The sequence below is a fragment of the Idiotropiscis lumnitzeri genome, chromosome 19 (assembly GCF_059441095.1).
Source record: "Idiotropiscis lumnitzeri isolate Australia: NSW breed Sydney's pygmy pipehorse chromosome 19, RoL_Ilum_1.0, whole genome shotgun sequence".
In the NCBI taxonomy this organism is placed as follows: Eukaryota; Metazoa; Chordata; class Actinopteri; order Syngnathiformes; family Syngnathidae; genus Idiotropiscis; species Idiotropiscis lumnitzeri.
In genome coordinates this window covers 8986026-9002367 of record NC_142409.1, presented here as the reverse complement: position 1 = coordinate 9002367, position 16342 = coordinate 8986026, and the positions used below count along the sequence as shown (strand labels likewise).

The following is a 16342-nucleotide window of genomic DNA, read 5'->3' as shown; positions in this document are numbered from 1 at the left end:
TGTGGAATTGAGAAGACAATCGTCAAAGTGTGTGTACGTGTGTGGACCACCGTTCCACATCATCCCGACACACCGGCCACTATCATTTACCGGCCCTTCCATAACTCGCCATCGACGGAGATGACATGAAGAAGAAGCCAGGGGGGGGGGGAAGAGAGGGTCAACGGCTACATAAACCTCCATGTAACGAGCAATATTTGTGTACTGGTTGAGAGGTCGGTGTGGCGAGGAGGAGGCGGAGTCATGCATCACATGGGGACCCCTTCGAAATAACACTCATGTGAGGAGGAAAAAATTAAATTTTTCACGCCTGATGGCTGGCCACCTCTCTGGTCGCAAAATTATGGCACCACCCCTGGTTGTAATAGTAACAAAATTTGTAATATAGGTCCAGCAATCTAAGAAACGGGATGAGAACAGAAACTGAATTCAGGTTGACAAGATAAAGAGTGCTTAAGGTACATCCTTGGTGTACGCCCCCATTAAATCGTAAAAAAAAAAAAAAATCAGTTGAGACAGCAAATGAAAGCAACTGAGTAAATTCTTGTTGATCTACGCAAACCGTTTTTTTTTTTTTTTTTTTTAAAAGGAGTGTTTGTTTTTCCTAGTCACAGATTAACAGTGACAGATGCACCGCTGTGTTATCTTTCCCATCATAGCAGACGACTTGCGCCGTCCCATACGCCCTCGACACAGACACGCCGGCTCATCCCTCATCTGTGGAATGGGACCGACAACAACCGCCCCCCCCTAAAATACCCCCTCAGCTAATGGGAGTTCGGGAATGCGTTTCCTGATAATTAAGGCTGGCGTGACGAGCACCATCGATGACCGGCTCCTTCAAAATCAATATGCCATGATTTATGACAAACACAAAAATTAACTTGGGGTTGCGCAAAATAATTGGCAAAATTTGCGATACATAATTAAAAAAAAAATGCGACCAACATATTACTTCTATTATTTTTTTCTTATTTATTTATTTATTTTTTTTACAAATAAAGAAATGAGATGCCACTGGCCGGGTGGGCATGCCCTCTAGAGACGCAACTGTTACAATCCAAACAACTCAATCGTCCCTAATACGTCTCCTTTAAATCGTCTGCGATGGCTGCGATCTGCCGACCGGACAAAATGAATGCAGAGTCACGTACCCCTAAGTGTTTGTTTGGCAAGATGACCCGCACACTCGCCTGTATACTAATGATGCGGTCTAATTAATTAAAAAAAATAAAATAAATAATAAATAAATAAACAAACGTCCGCTTATGAATTCGAGAGGTGTGCTTGCGTGAAGATATGATCGGGCCGCCAGATATCGATGCTGTTATGAATACAAACTGCTTAACCTGCTTGCACACACACGGTCGGCGTTAATGGCGTGTAGAGAATTTAAAAAGGTCGGCGGTAGCCTGAAATATGCGACCTGTAAAAAAACTTTTACAATCAAATTACGAGCGCGTCGGAGATCCTTTACAAAAGCAATTGCAAATATCGACTTAATCCAGCGTGACGATGTAATCTAGCGAGGGGTTCCTTCCCCGGGACCCCGAATGAACTAAAATGAATTACAAATTACCATAACATGGACATATAAAGTAGATAAAGATGATAAGGAACGCAGAGAACTTCAATTTACTCCGACAATAATTAGGAGCATGGATAATCCTTTTTTTATTTTAGCAGGCTAACCGTAAAAGCGCCACAAATGGGAAATAGGTCCCGTGTTGATGGTATAAACAAGAGCATGTATTTAAAGTGTGTCTTTTTTTTTTAAATGTGTAATAATAAGCAAAGTACATCGCCCACTTCAGAGTAAACAGAGTGTGTTGATTTTGGCCACCACTAATCTGTATTTGTTTTAGGTTGAAACAGAACAAAAAAATAAATAAAAATAAATAAATAAATAAAAGAATTGAAGACTAAATCGTCCAGCGGCGTAAATGTGACTGCCTATTTGTCGCGATGTGCCCTTCGCTTGGCAAAATGGAGATTTGAGTGTTTATTGTTTTTGCTCGGAGAAAAAAAAAGATTCATCAGCAGTGGTTAAGGTGTGTGTGTGTGTGTGTTCTGAGTGTATTAGAGGAATAACATGTTTCCTTTCTGTCTGATTAATGCATCGGTGGCAGATGCTGAGGGGATTAGTCCTAGATTAGTATCCTTTCCACTGACTGTTTTTCTGCCACGCTGCCTTACCACTGGTCCCCTTTTTTTTTTTTCCAGAAACAAACATGATCAGCTTTCGCCTCTGTTGTTTTTTAAATTTTTTTTTTATTTGTCTTCCACTCAGCAGTATGACGGTACTTGTTTTCGACGAGCCTTTCTTTGTCACCTCTCAGCTACTAAAACCGGATTTACGCTGCACGGAGCGAGTGAAACAATTGCGATTTGTTTTTCTCCTGAGTGGCACAATCGACAGATGCGTCATGATGGCGTAATTCCAACCATGGATAAATAGCGCTAATGCTAATATGCTAAAAAAATTTTTTTTTAAGATGTTGCTTGCTGCATGTTATTTTTTAATTTAAAAAAAAAAAAATTGGGGGGGTTGACACAGCTTGTGGGGTTATTTGCATACAATTTGTGTTCAGTCCTATCAGACATCTTTCAACAAAATCGGTTCGATTTTGGAATTAGGCACTTAAATCCAGAAACCCCCCCCCCAAAAATTGCTGCACACGACTTGATGGGTGGCTTCTCGTTCTCCCTTTAGAACATGACTCACTCTTTTTCTCCGTCATGAACCTGACTCATCACGCTTGCTGCCTTCATGACAGCAGCAGCACTGGAAGTTGTATTTTTATTTTTGTCCCCGAGCGTCGCTTCTCGGGCACAATTAGGCGCCTACTAAGCCGCCACAGAGAGATAAAGCTATCAGTGACTGGGCGGCCGTTGTCGAGGAACACCGAAGTCTCAGAAGGAGTGTCCCTGACCCTCTTAACCCAAGGAGCGCTTGTTTTCTTCCCCCCTGAAACTGCACCCGGCAGCAGATGTGCGCTGGCTGGGCCTGTCAGATAATGACAAAGGATTATGTCGCCTGATTCCCACACCGGCAGCCCACTGTGTTTGCCTCTCCTCTTTAGCCACAATTTATGGGCTCTGCAGAGCAGAGATAGATCCACTATGAGCATAAACCCTCAGAGGAATAAAGAGCAGCTCTTATCCGAGGGGGGGGGGGTTGGGAGGAATTAATCCCAATTCATGGCGCTGATTTGGGATTAATACAAATGAAAAAAAAATTTGCGAGATGTGATGGAATTATTTCTTCTGACCTTAGGAGTTTGTGCTCATAATTTCATATGAAAACGGTGCATTTGCTTTTCTGCTGTCCTTGATTCTTGACCGTGTTCGGTTCTGGCGGAACCCAATATTTGAAAGCAATTAGGAGAATGTCCACTAACATTAAATATTTGCAAGATTAAATTATTGTATTATATGTTGTGACAATACTTTTGATTGGAAGTGCCCACAAGTCCAGAGTGTTTCCTGCCAATAGGCCAAACCAAAACCTTAATGAGGACAAGCGCTGCAAAAAATCAGTCGCAATCATTTTCCAAACACAAGGAAAAAAACGATTGTGTATCGTGTAAGCCACTTCAATTGTTTTGTCAACGATGCATAAGAATAAGAATAAGCCAAAAACTCCAGGTGAGGGTCAGCCCGCCAACCGTTTCCATCCAGCCTGGACCTGACTGGGGAGAGGATTTGCCGTCCAGATAGGATTAAGCGGCGTCTCTTTACACAACAGTGATGTGGATCGGGGCTTGGGCGGGGCTCGGCGGCTGATATGCCACAGCAGAAACCATGCAGATGAGCACCTGAGACAGAGGAGCTCAACGTCAGGTGGACGACTGGTCAATGACACCCCAAGACCAAGCGGTTCCCACTAGGTAGAGAAAATAAATAAATAAATAATTAAAAATTTTTTGCTTATGACTCGACAAACTTGGGGTACCTAAGTTTCACGGAAGTCACTTTATCACTGTATGCCAGGTGTGGGCAAACCACGGCCCGGGGGCCACATGCGGCCCGTTAAACGTGATAATCCGGCCCGCCGAACTTGAAAAAAATTAAATGAATAAACCTCGTTCATGTTTTATTTTCTAAATACTTTGGTTTTTTCAAAGATATATATTTTCTTGTCATGCTTTTGTTCACTTTCATTTCAAATCAAATGTATTTTTTTTCTCCGATGAGGTGAGGTGACCAAAACACTCCATCCATCTGCTCTTGGTCCGACCCCTCTGTCAAATTTTAGAACCCATTGTGGCCCGCCAATCAAAAAGTTTGCACACCCCTGCTGTATACGGTGCCCCCCTCTCGTTCACTCCTCCCAGAAAACTGCCAAGGGGTGCAAATGATGAGCAGCGATATCGTGAGGAACACGGTATCGGTTTTCAAAGAAGGGCCGCAAAACGCTCCATTGACATCACTAATCCCGATAAAGTGTGACCGGAATAGATTTCTTTGAACGGCTGTGAATCCGCAGGCTCCATGTGTCCCAATGCGGCATCCATACCGGGGCAGGTTGCATCAGTGAAGGTTTCCCAGTGGCCCCGCGAGGGTTCAAAGAGCTCTAATCACATTAAGGCAAGCCACTTGCCGCTGAGTCCAATCTAACCGCAAAAGCTCCCTGAGCTCAGATCAGGCTGCTCACATCATTTAGACGAGACAGCGCTGGCTGTTTGCTTCAGCGTTTACATTTTTAACATTTCCTTCTTTTGTCGCCCCCTGTGGAGGGTATTGATCTCCGTGCAAGCGGGCCCATGCGACACAGAGTAGGGGCGGGCGCACACTCAAGCAAGTCAAACCGATGGATTAGGAAGTGGAGATGCATGGAAAAGAACGCACGTCATCACATTTGGACAAACGGCTCGATGGGAAGTCGTGTAAAACGGGCATGTTGAAGAGGAAAACAAAAAAGGAAACAAGACACGATTAAGTCTTGCAAAGACTCAATGAAATGAAAGAACTATAAACCAAGCGACAAAAGAAGCAGGTGAAAGAATGAATCAAGGCATAGAAAAGAGCCAATAAAGACAAAATGAAAGCAAGGCAAAGGTGGAAGAACAGATCAAGTCGTAAAAAATTCTTCCAAAAGGTCCAAAAGGGCAAGGCAGGTTGAAGAATGAATCAAGTCAAACAAAAGATCCGACAAAGGCAGACTAAAATTACAGCAGGCATTCATTGACGAGAAATTAACCAAGTCAAACAAATCACCCCCCCCAAAAAAAACTAAAATAAATAAAAAAAGAAAAAATCACAAAAAAAAAAAAAAAAAAAACACCAAAAAGGTGGAAGCATGGACGACCAATTAGAAAAGACGAAAAAAAAAAAAGATCAGACCCAAGAGGAAAAAAAATTCCCCCAAAAATAAAAAAATTAAAAATTAAAAAAAATTGAGATTTCGTGTATTTTCTGAACTATGGAGCGCCCCTAGTGGCGAAAGAGAAATCCACAGAAAAGCCGCACCGTTGTATTAGCTGCATGGTTCAAAACCTAAAAAAAAACTATTGGCTCATAGTCCGGAAAATCCGGTAGACCAAATTAGGCAATAAGTAAATATGAGAAATACAAGCCAGGCGAATGAGCCAAGTATCTGATTGGTGCACCGTCCCCGAACAAGGATGCCATTCCGTGTGGATGCCAGCCCCGGGATGAAAATAACCATTTGACGACGTCGCTTCCGTGTGAATGCTTTGAATGCTCTGTAATTATTGCAAGCCGCTCCGTCGGCTGCCCGGAATCCGCTCAATAAGGTTCAATTTCTGCGCCGCTTAATTCCGAGATTTCATGCGGCCCAATTGCTTGCCGTTCGCAGGGCTGCTGATGCGCAGCAATTCCTTTGAATCGGCCTGCGAGGAGGATTGACATGCCGCCAGCTTGTCGGATGCCACACGGCTGAGATTACTTCTCCAAAATCGTCCTCTGGTGTTTAAGATTAGGGGAAATAGTCAAGTGGTGGGCAGGGCGAGCGCGATTAAGCACAATTTTAGGAAGAACACATTTTGGAGATGTGATTTTTTTTTTTTTTTTAATGGCTTGTTTACAAATAGCTGATTCTCTGGATTCTCTTCATCAGTGCCCACCTGCCAAGTATCAAATCAGACAATCCAGTAAATCTTTTGTTATAAACCTAGTGAGCAAAATTGTCTGAATGCACCAAAACATGTAATGGTGATCAAAAATAAGGAAGAGGAAGCAAATTTTTTTTTATTTATTTTTTTTTTTACAGCACTGCAAGTATTCACAGTCCCGTTAGCCTCTAAGAGCTTTTATTGATTTTATGGATCATTCAAGGCCAGAAAAAGCATGGCGGCACATAGAATTGACCCCGAAATCGAATCCATTTCGAGTGCACTCTTGAAGACCATTTCACCCCGTGTATGTATGTCCGTGAAAACTATCGTTGCTCATTCTTTGCGTAACATCCCCGTTGTGTGATGATTTACGCGTCATCCGAGAGGTGTAATTGTTGTAGAGGAAGCATTTTTTTTTTTTTACACTCTGACCAACTGCCAGAATTGCAAGCAGGAAATTAAGAGCACAGTCTGTGCCAGAGTGCGTGTGCGTGTGTGTGTGTGTGTGTGTGTGCTTCGTGGTGTTTTTTGTGCAGACAGCAAGTTGGATTGCGGATCCCGTCCCCCGCTCGGCGCCATGAGGCCCACGCACAGGAAGCTTTTCCTGCTAAATACAATCCAACCCCACCCTCTCCACTCCACTACAGGTCGGCGAGCTGAACAGACAGTGAAAGTGGTGTCCTGTTAACGCAACCCAAAAAAAAAAAAAAAAAAATCCCACTCCCACCCAGCTGCTGCCTCCTCGTCATTATTTTCGTGTTCATCAGTAAATGTGCGTGACCGTGCCGTGACCCGACATTGTAAAACACGACACATTGTCTGCTATGTCGGAAAGGACGATCTTTACAACCTCCCTCTCTTCTTTCATGTCTCGCCATCGCACCGAAAGCAGACATATTGTGCAAAAAGCGTTCCCAGGTGTGGTTCATAACACGCCTGTGACATACTTTTGTCAAAATTCCCCGAGGATCAAGAAATATAGCCAAATATGATTTTTTTTTTTTTTGTTTCACTGAAATTAGTCTGGGGTGTGATACGAGCCTCCCGAAAGACTTTGAAACCATTTTAATTTTTTGGAGGCAGCAGTTGATACGCGAAACTGTGCGGATGTGGCAAAAAGAAATCAATTAATTGAAAAAAATAAAAATGTCCACTGAAGGGGCCGCTCAGGAAGTGCATGCCACAACTTTCCACTTTAGTGTTTAACTTTTAATTTAATGAATAATTATCCGTGCTTTTGAATAAAATTAAAAATAAATAAAAATTTTAAAAAATTTTTAAAAATTTAAATGAAACATTTTTATTAAGCCAATTATCAAAAGCTAACACAGTCAGCTCAAGCTAGCGAGACTGAGTACAAAGAATGTCTGAAAATGTGTTTGGAGATGCAAAAAAAGAAAAAGAAAAAAAAAAAAATCAGCATTTAAGAAAAAATAGCAGCAAGCGCTACTTAAAATATTATGACAACTGACTCTCACGCATCAAGTGTCCTCTGTGAAAAATGTGGCGACAGGCTTGCAAATAAGGCAATAAGGCCTTCAAAACTGTAAATGAACTAAAAAAAAAAAAAACACTAAACACCTTGCTCCAATTCTCTCTTTTGGTTGTGATGGTGGGAAAAAAAATGGAACAAGCGCAGAGTGCGGCAGCCTCAAAACCTATTTTTTTTCCCCCATTCTCCTTCATTCTCCCATAAACACTTAGTATTTTTTATTTTTATCTAGATTGTGTTGTGGCAGACAATTGAAGGTACTCGGCTCCAGTCTACGCTTTCTGGTCGTTTCCTTTTTTTTTTTTTTTTTTTTTTAAATGGCAGGAGGTAGCTGATTGGCAGACACGAGGGACCGGTCTGACGAGAATTGGTGGAAACAAAAACCTAACGTGCAAGACAACAAAATGGACACTTGGAAAATATGACCTAATTAAATCTAATTATAACTAAATAAAGAACAAAGAGCGGGACAATTGTTCTCCATAACCTCAACATGAGACCGACTTGTTGAAATGAAAAAAAAAAAATAAATAAATAAATAAACAGTGTTCTCAACAACTACATTCAATGTAATGTGACAAAAAAAACATTTTTTAGCAGCTCTACTTTTTACACCCCGAACAAACACAACCTTTAATTAAAAGCACAAAAAAAAAAAAATGTAATACACAGTTTAGTGTGCTGTAAAACAAGCAGGGCGCCCTTTTTTTCTTACTCCAGCATGAAGTAACCTCCCACCCAACTCAACTCCTCCTCACTCACGGACAATACAAGAGCCCGAGGATGCTCCTAATTAATTACAGGGCGTGCGTAGCGCATGCCTGGAGGGGCGGGGGTACACGAGGACACTGGAACATCAGGCCGGAGCCGGAGACATTGTTGTCGCCGAGGCTGGCGGGACCAATGCGGGGAGGAAGTCCTAAATCAATCGTGCTCACGGCGCGGGACGAGTGTCGGCAACAGGAGGCGGACGTGTTGCAATCAATTACGGGGGGAATTAGATCCAATGGATTTCGATGAGCGCCTTTGTCTGCTTTTGCATGAGTTGTCATCATTGAACGCACTGATAAACACTGAGGAGGAGATACAGTTTGAATTCAAGCAGCTGCAAAGAAAGTCAAAGATGTTCATACGCTACACTGTGTGTATGTGGCGGGTGGAAACGTCGCCATCCACAAATGCCTAACCTCCAAGTTTCCGGTGAACTTTTGTGAAGGATTGAGCATAAATTATTTCATTATAAAATAGATTAAAAAAAACATTTTCTACATGAAATAATTGGTTTATGAATTCCAATTATTTAATTATTAAAAGAAATTAATTAAAAAAAAAAAATCAAGAAAATTAAACAACTTTCCATTCTATGTTTATAAAATAATTGGTTAAATAAGTTAATCTGATCTTGACATCCTGGAATGCGGAGCCATTTGAGACTTTCTCGTGATGAAGGGTTATATAAATAAACTTGACTTGAAATACAACTAGTACAAGTATTTTGTGATTGCAGCAAATCATTTTACAAAAAAAAAAAAAAAAAAAATCGGTAAAATAAATGAAAATGTAAATTACTCCATTTATTAATTTCTTGATAAATTTATTTTAATAAATCATTCATGCTTTTTATATTACATTTTATTAAATTGGTAAATTACAATTAAATAATTAAAAAGGAAAAAAATGATTAAATTATTACTTACTGTTAGTGCAAAAAATTTATAAAAGAAAAAAAGAAGCAAACTACCGTACACAATGAAAATATATTTTCTGATACAATTACTATTTTGATTATCATTTAACCACTTCCCGTTTGACCTCACATAAGCACAGAATAATAAAAAAAAAATAGCCTTATGCAATCATATTGCCAGTGTTTTTTTTTGTTTTGTTTCATATTTTCCAACTTTATGTTACGTACCCCTCGTTAGCAAAAATGTCTCCACAATCAGTGACATTTTCGGTTTGCAGCCACTCCATTAGACGCCCTGTTGCCAGCCATCAACACTATCTGCCGGCGCATTAGATATGATCTCAGATGGAATCAATGGGGATCTGTCGCCACTGTTCCACATGCAAATGCTTCAAGGAGAAAAAAAAAAAGAAGCCAGGGAGACAAACTCTGTTTAAACGACTAAAAATAAACAATCAGGTCAAAATCAAATATGGAAAATTATCTAATTGCATTTTTTTTTCAATTTGAATTCAATTAATTGACCATCCCTAGTTTCTACAATTGCGACGATGATGGTGGTGGTATTAAAAGGAGGATTTAGTCCCGACTCAAGTACTGAATACACTCATTTAGGAGAACTAGCCCCATCAAATTTGGGGCTAATTTATTCCTGGCCAATTTAATTACAACCTGTCAATTTGCAATTGAACCTTCACACTCGTTCAAATGGGAATTAGCATTCTCCCCTCCATTACCCGTTACCGTCTTTAATTATAAATATTTACTTAATGACTCTTAATTGGAAGACAACAGGGTATAGACATCGAAAGCCTGTCGTGGAAACGAATGGCTTTGATAAAGGCCAAGTGCAAGGACGCTGCACCGTGCCGTATCGATTTGTGCACAAAAGCTCCGCCAATGCTCTCTGCATATGTAGGTCAATGAGGCGGCGCACTCGCTCAAGTGCAGCTTCCCGTCAGATATTTAGGTCACACCCCAATTACGGCGAGGCAGAGACAAGCTCTGCAGGGGCAAATAAATATATTTTTAGGAAATTTCTCAGAAAAGGACGCCGTTGTTCAATCTGCCACGGGGGGCTGAAATCGGCCACATTTGCGCTTTCTATTTGTTCGGGAAAATCAAAAAAAAGGAAATAAGAGACTCATTATTTTGTTATTTGTCTTTGTTACATTTTAGGTTCCGATCAAGATTATGCCATTGAAACGATGCTACGAGACTGAGTTTGATCAAATTTAGTTGGTCGTGAGCTGCAAGCAAGGAAAGATGCAATCGACTCAATGAGTTAAAAAAAATATTTTTTGGGCGTTATTACCAAAAGAAAACAAACAGTGTTAGAAAGGAGAAAATGGCAAAGAAAGCCTACCAGAACCGCAAAAAAATTAATTTCATCTTAATCAGAGGCACTGGAAATGGTGCCGTGTGTGCTGACTCCCCCTCAAAATAAGTTTGAATGTGATTGTTTCATTCTGAGAAGAGCCACAGCCCCAGGTTTAAGAGGGTGTGCACAATTTTGCAACCACATTTTAAAGTTAACTAGTACTCGATCTCTCAAAAAAAAAAAAAAAAAATTCTATTCAATTCTACATATGATCGGTGAAAAAAGTTACAATTATTTCTCTTGGTCTCAGTTTTTGGAACGGGGGTGTGTAGACTTTTTATATCCATTTTATAACTCCTTGCATAATATTGCCACAATGGTTGAAAAGGCTGTAAAAAAACATCCTGAGATGACTTTTAAGACAATAATTATTATAATCTGCATTGAAAATGAAAAGCCGTCACTTTTTTTGATTTGCAATTGCCAGCTGAATGAACGCGACACTGATTGGCTGAAAGCAACAAAAAAGATGACAGCTCGGGTGATTGGGTTTGAAAGCGAACCTGTCTGGCCTCTATGCTAATGCTCAGCCTGCGAGACGCACCTCCTTTATGGCACTCACTCCACTCAGCCTTTTTTTTAAATTTTTTTATGTGCACATGACATCACCATTCTCGCAGCCACCGTGACATCAACGGGTCAGCAAAAGCCGTCAATTGCAAAGCAAGGCTGGTTTTGTTTCTCGACGCCCGGCGTGCCAAAACTCACTGCGAGTTTAGCGAGCGAGAGTGCCGCCAACCTTGTTTTACCTCTCCTGCGAGACTGAACGTAAAAGTCAATCGCGTCACACACGAACTCGGCATGCGGTCCGCATCAGATCGAGGCCCCCGCGAGCGACGCTCAGCGAGGGGCGGTGGCGAACACGCTCGAAAGTGCCTTTGAACGATTAACACGCTACTGTAAAGCAGACTTGCGTTCTTTTTGTGTGTGCGTGTGTGGAAAGTAGAAATGTTGCAAGGAGGCAGAAGTCTTCCTTTTTTTTTTTTTAACGTGACTTTTGACTGACACATTTGGTGCACGGTGAAGAGAGGAAAAAAAAATAAATAAAAAAATCGAGGTCTATGCTTGCTGAGATCGTATTTTAAATACGCTAAATCAGGGGAACACACATACCCTGAACTGTTTATCTTTCTCTCATATTCATCTGGCCTCGTTATGCCAAAGCCCAAAGGTAAGCAGAGCTGCAGTGTGTTCACTTGGAAGTAACACACTTGACTGCGTGCGTGGCATAGTATATGAAGTGCTGTCTTCATGAGTGAAAATTCTATTTTTCAACTGATCATTTTCTGCTCCTGCAAGTCCAAGTTGCCTGCTCATGCTCTAGCTCCGCCCCCATTTGAGATAGGAACAAAATTCAGAGTTACCATTGGCCAAGCTCGATTTGGGGCGGGACATGCATTCACTCACTGCCCTCTAAAACAGGCACATTAAAGCAAGACAAGAAAATTCTTGATCCGAAGGGCATTTGGACATCTGGGAACGGTTTGAAATTTTGGGAAAAAAAAAAAAAAAAAAAGTTGGATGGATTCCAGCCATCATTTTATGACTTTTCCTACTGTGACATATCAAAATGCCAACCATGAAGAATCCACATTTGCCAGCGTTCCCGACAAATGGATTTGGATGAAGCATAAAGTATCAGAACTTTTGAAATCAGCAGAAGTTAATTTGACTTGAACAATCTAAGCTTTACAAATGCGTTTTTTTTTTTTTGCTCAGGGTGCGTTTTTTTCACCCATCCCCAAAATGCTTTGAGAACCATTCGAACAGCGCGAAGGAGCAATTCCCCCTAAGCTTGTTATTCCGAGGCGTCTTCCCTCGGGCAAATACAGACAGAGTAGATGGCGTTCCCAGTTGTTATCCTCTCAATCTTCAAGTTATTGCTGGCATCCGTTCGGCTGTTACAGCTGCGGTATCAAGGCAATGTGACGGACAAGCGGGAACGCAATGTTCTGAGATGAAAAAAAAAAAATAAAAAAAAAAAAAAAGAAAACAGAATAGAGAAAAAAAAAAGCAGAATACATCATCGGATTCCGTTGGCAGCTGCGGGTCAAATGTGGAAAGCTGGGATGAATCATGCGATGACGTGAGACTCGCTGCCCGCATCGCACATGAAACGACGCTACCTCACATCGTACGCATGCCATCACGTCTGCGAAATGGAGGTGATTTTCGCAATGGGAATGCGTGATGTCACCCTCCCCCGAAAAACAAGCCTTTAAAATTAGCGCGACGGGAAAAACGGGGGGGGGGAAGGATTTCTGCTGACGCCGGGGAAAGTAGAAAGGAAAGCAAAAATAAGGAATGTGTTGTGTTTCGCCGTTGCCTGCTACTAGCTAGCATGGCGCTACGGTAACATCACACATATTTCTAAACTGTTCAGATCTGCCTCATGGCCCTGAGATTTGGTTTTTAAATCTCAGCTCCTAAAAAAAGTGAAAACACAAAATTGTTTTGCACTTCATTGCCAAAAAACGCCCATGCTTACAGCGAGCTAATGTCAATGCGTGCCGTTACCTTTGATGGGACAGTCGCCACTGCCAACATGGCCGCCATATTGACGTGTTTCACCGTGCTCTAGATGACAAAGTACTATAAGTATGTTAATTCATGACGAGAGCAACGCAACCGATAAACGTGTGACTTGCTCGTCTCCAACACGCAAAGATCTAAGAACATACTTCTTTGACACCAATTATGACCTTCCTAGTATCCAGGCCTTTGTCGGCTTTTTAGAATATCTTAGGGCGTTATAGAAAGAGCTAAAAAAAAAAAAATACAAACAGGTTCCACTGGAAAAAAAAAAAAAGGAGCGAATAAGCAAGTTGTTGAATTGCAAACCACAAATAGGTGGGGGTTCGCTGTATTCGTCGACGGCATTTTTCAATGAAAGCCACATGCAACGTAATTATAGTCACCTCAAGAATTGCTTTGCCAAAAAAAAAAAAAAAAGTACTTTGCTTTGATCTGGCTGCAGCTAAGAGTGCTATTAAACCAAAGACAATTGAACAAGAACAGGAAGTAGAAACACAACAAATAAAAATCAGGAATAAAAGAAAAAGATAATGCATTCGATTTCTTGTTTGTTTGTTTTTTTTTTAAGGACATTTTTTTTTTTTTTTGTGAAATAAAAAAACAATGCGTTAGTTCGGGCAAGGTAGTTTTATTTTTCTAGCACATTTCATTCGCAAGATAACTCAATGTGCTTCAACACCTACAACAATTTAACAGCTTTCAAAAGCAAACCAGAAAACAAAAGTAGCTTACAAAAATGACTAAATTCTGTGTTGGTGGCGTTTAAACTGAAGACTTGGAAAAATATTTCAAAGTTAAATCATTCACCGCCAGCCGAGTTAAAAAAAAAAAAAAAAAGGAGCAGCTTTGACGTCTTTAGCCGTCAATGGGAGTAAATGAGTTAAGAGATGACTCCCTCATTCATTCATGCCGTCTCTTTCTCTCCACACGACACACACACACACACACACACACACACACACACACATCCAAAAAGCGCCCCCCCCCCTTTTTTTTCCACGTGGCCACCTTTCACCTTCATCTCAATACTCTACTCAATCAAACCAAGTTATGATCCGCTGACCGGAGACCGGACCGCATTTCACAACGCTAAAGCACATTTGCTCCCACTCCCCCCCCCCCCCCTCTGCGTAATTTAAAACAGTTCCCGCGTGTTTTAAGAACATGTCTGACATCCTTTCGTCAAAATGCCTCAAGGATTGAGAATTATAGAACTCTTTTACGCAGCCCATTTCTTCGCAATTAAACACATTTTTATGGGTTACGTAGAACCCACCCGTAGTACTGCTGGGCCAACGTTGAGTACAGATTCCGTTACCGTGACAACCAGGGCAAAGCATAGAAGGTGTTTTTTTTTTGTTTTTTTTTTTCCCCCCCACTTGTGGAGGCAGCACTCATACACGACACCAAACACACGGCAGCCTAATATGTGCAGCCGACAGAACTCAGAGCAGCTCTGCTTACCTGTTACGCTATTATTATGCAAGCCATTAAAAAGTCAATTTTTCACAATATGTCCCCTTCAAAGTACAAAGGACCTGTGAATTAGAAAGGCTCAAGGAATGGATCCAAGTGATTATTTAGCGTGTTTCCGCCCTGTGAACTATCTATACCCCGTGTTGGACATGACAGCTGATGAACAGAGGGAAAGCCGGCCAGAAATAGAACGGAGACAGATGCCGGCCAAAGGTCGATGGCCTGCGTGGCTTCAATTACATAACCAAACTTTGCTTTTGAACTAAACATTTTGTGGTATCTTCTCTTGCGTAAATAATCAATGGTGTCTTGTTTTATCTAAATGTCCGTGGAAAGATCTGTGTGGGATACATTAGGGGAAGAAAGAAAAAAACGGGGATTGTCCCAGAAATGGCCAAAGTCACAAGTTGGGTTACGCGAAGGGGGTGTACACAGTGGCGGTTACTCCCGGCAAGTACAAATCCAAGTGGGGGATTTTGGAGATGGCAAAAAGTTGGACACTTTCCAAATTGTTGTTTGGCTTCTACATCAGTGGTGGGCAAACTTTTTGATTGGCGGGCCACCATGGAGCAGATACATGGAGTGTTTTGGTCACCTCACCTCATTGGAGAAAAAAAATACATTTAATTGGAAATGAAATTGAACAAAAGCATGACAACAATATATATATATCTTTTTTTAAAAAACACAGTATTTGGAAAATAAAACATGAACAAGGTTTATTCACTTAATTTTTTGTCAAGCTCGGCGGGCCGGGTTAAAACGTTTATCGGGCCGCATGGGGCCCCCGGGCCGCAGTTTGCCCACACCTGATATAGAGCATAGATGGGTACGAAATTAAATTCTCTTGTCATAAACTTTGCACATTTCTGTTCCAATCCTCTTATCATGAACGTTTTTTACTTTTAAGTCCATGTCACAAGAGTCCAAAACTGACGTTCCTCGTTTTGACTTCAGGAAGGAGCTGTCAGCGCTCCCGTTTTGGGAGGACCACAGTCTTCCCGCCGACTATCGGACACCCCTGCGACATTCCTCTTCGAGGTTACCACAGGGTCTGTTCTTTCCCACTGATGTTCGGGAGAGTCGAAGAATTTTTATTGGGCTTTGTTGCTCTTCCTGTACTTTGGTCAGTTTACTTTGTAAAGAATGCAAAAAAGCCACAAAAAGTGTCAGTCCTTCCAAATTCATGCCGTGCGTGCGTTTCCATCTGCGCGGGGCTGCGAAAGATCACAAGGAAAAACAAAACGCAGTCTCCCCCGATGTGAACAAAAGACTTAAGTTAGTTAGAAGCAGATTGTCAAAACGGCGTTTTCTTTTTAATGTGAGATGTGAGCGAACGACACCATCCTCCCTTTGTCTTCTGGTGCGAGGGCAAGAGGAGCCCCACTTGGCACCGGGGGAAGGATGATTTTCCAAGCAGCCTGTCGACTTTGCTCCTTAATGCTCTCTTCGCCTGCCCCACTGACTGAATTTTTAATAAATGATGAGATGCGGTATGAATAAACCACAAGGCAGCGCAAGCGCCAAAAGGCAAGAGAGAGAAAGCGCGCTAGAGATATACCAAGGTAACACAAAAAGTGATAAATAAGTCAACAAAGACTCATTTGCACTGCTTGCCTCTTATCGCTATCATTGTGCCGCTACGCTAAAAGGGATTTGAGCTTGATAAAGCAGTCAACTCCGAAAGCATC

The 16342-nt window shown here is 41.5% G+C and overlaps 1 long non-coding RNA gene across 2 annotated transcripts in view; it reads right to left on the bottom strand.

Moving 5' to 3' along the window:
* The window catches only part of LOC148318383 (uncharacterized), a 63074-nt gene that overhangs the window by 6669 nt on the left and 40063 nt on the right, over positions 1-16342 (bottom strand). The window contains exon 3 of one of the 2 annotated variants that reach the window (XR_015839965.1): positions 15211-15868. The exons of the other annotated variant lie outside the window; for it this stretch is intronic. This is a non-coding gene — a long non-coding RNA (uncharacterized LOC148318383). Of the gene's footprint in view, positions 1-15210; positions 15869-16342 lie in introns of those variants that run through there. 2 annotated transcript variants of the gene reach the window in all.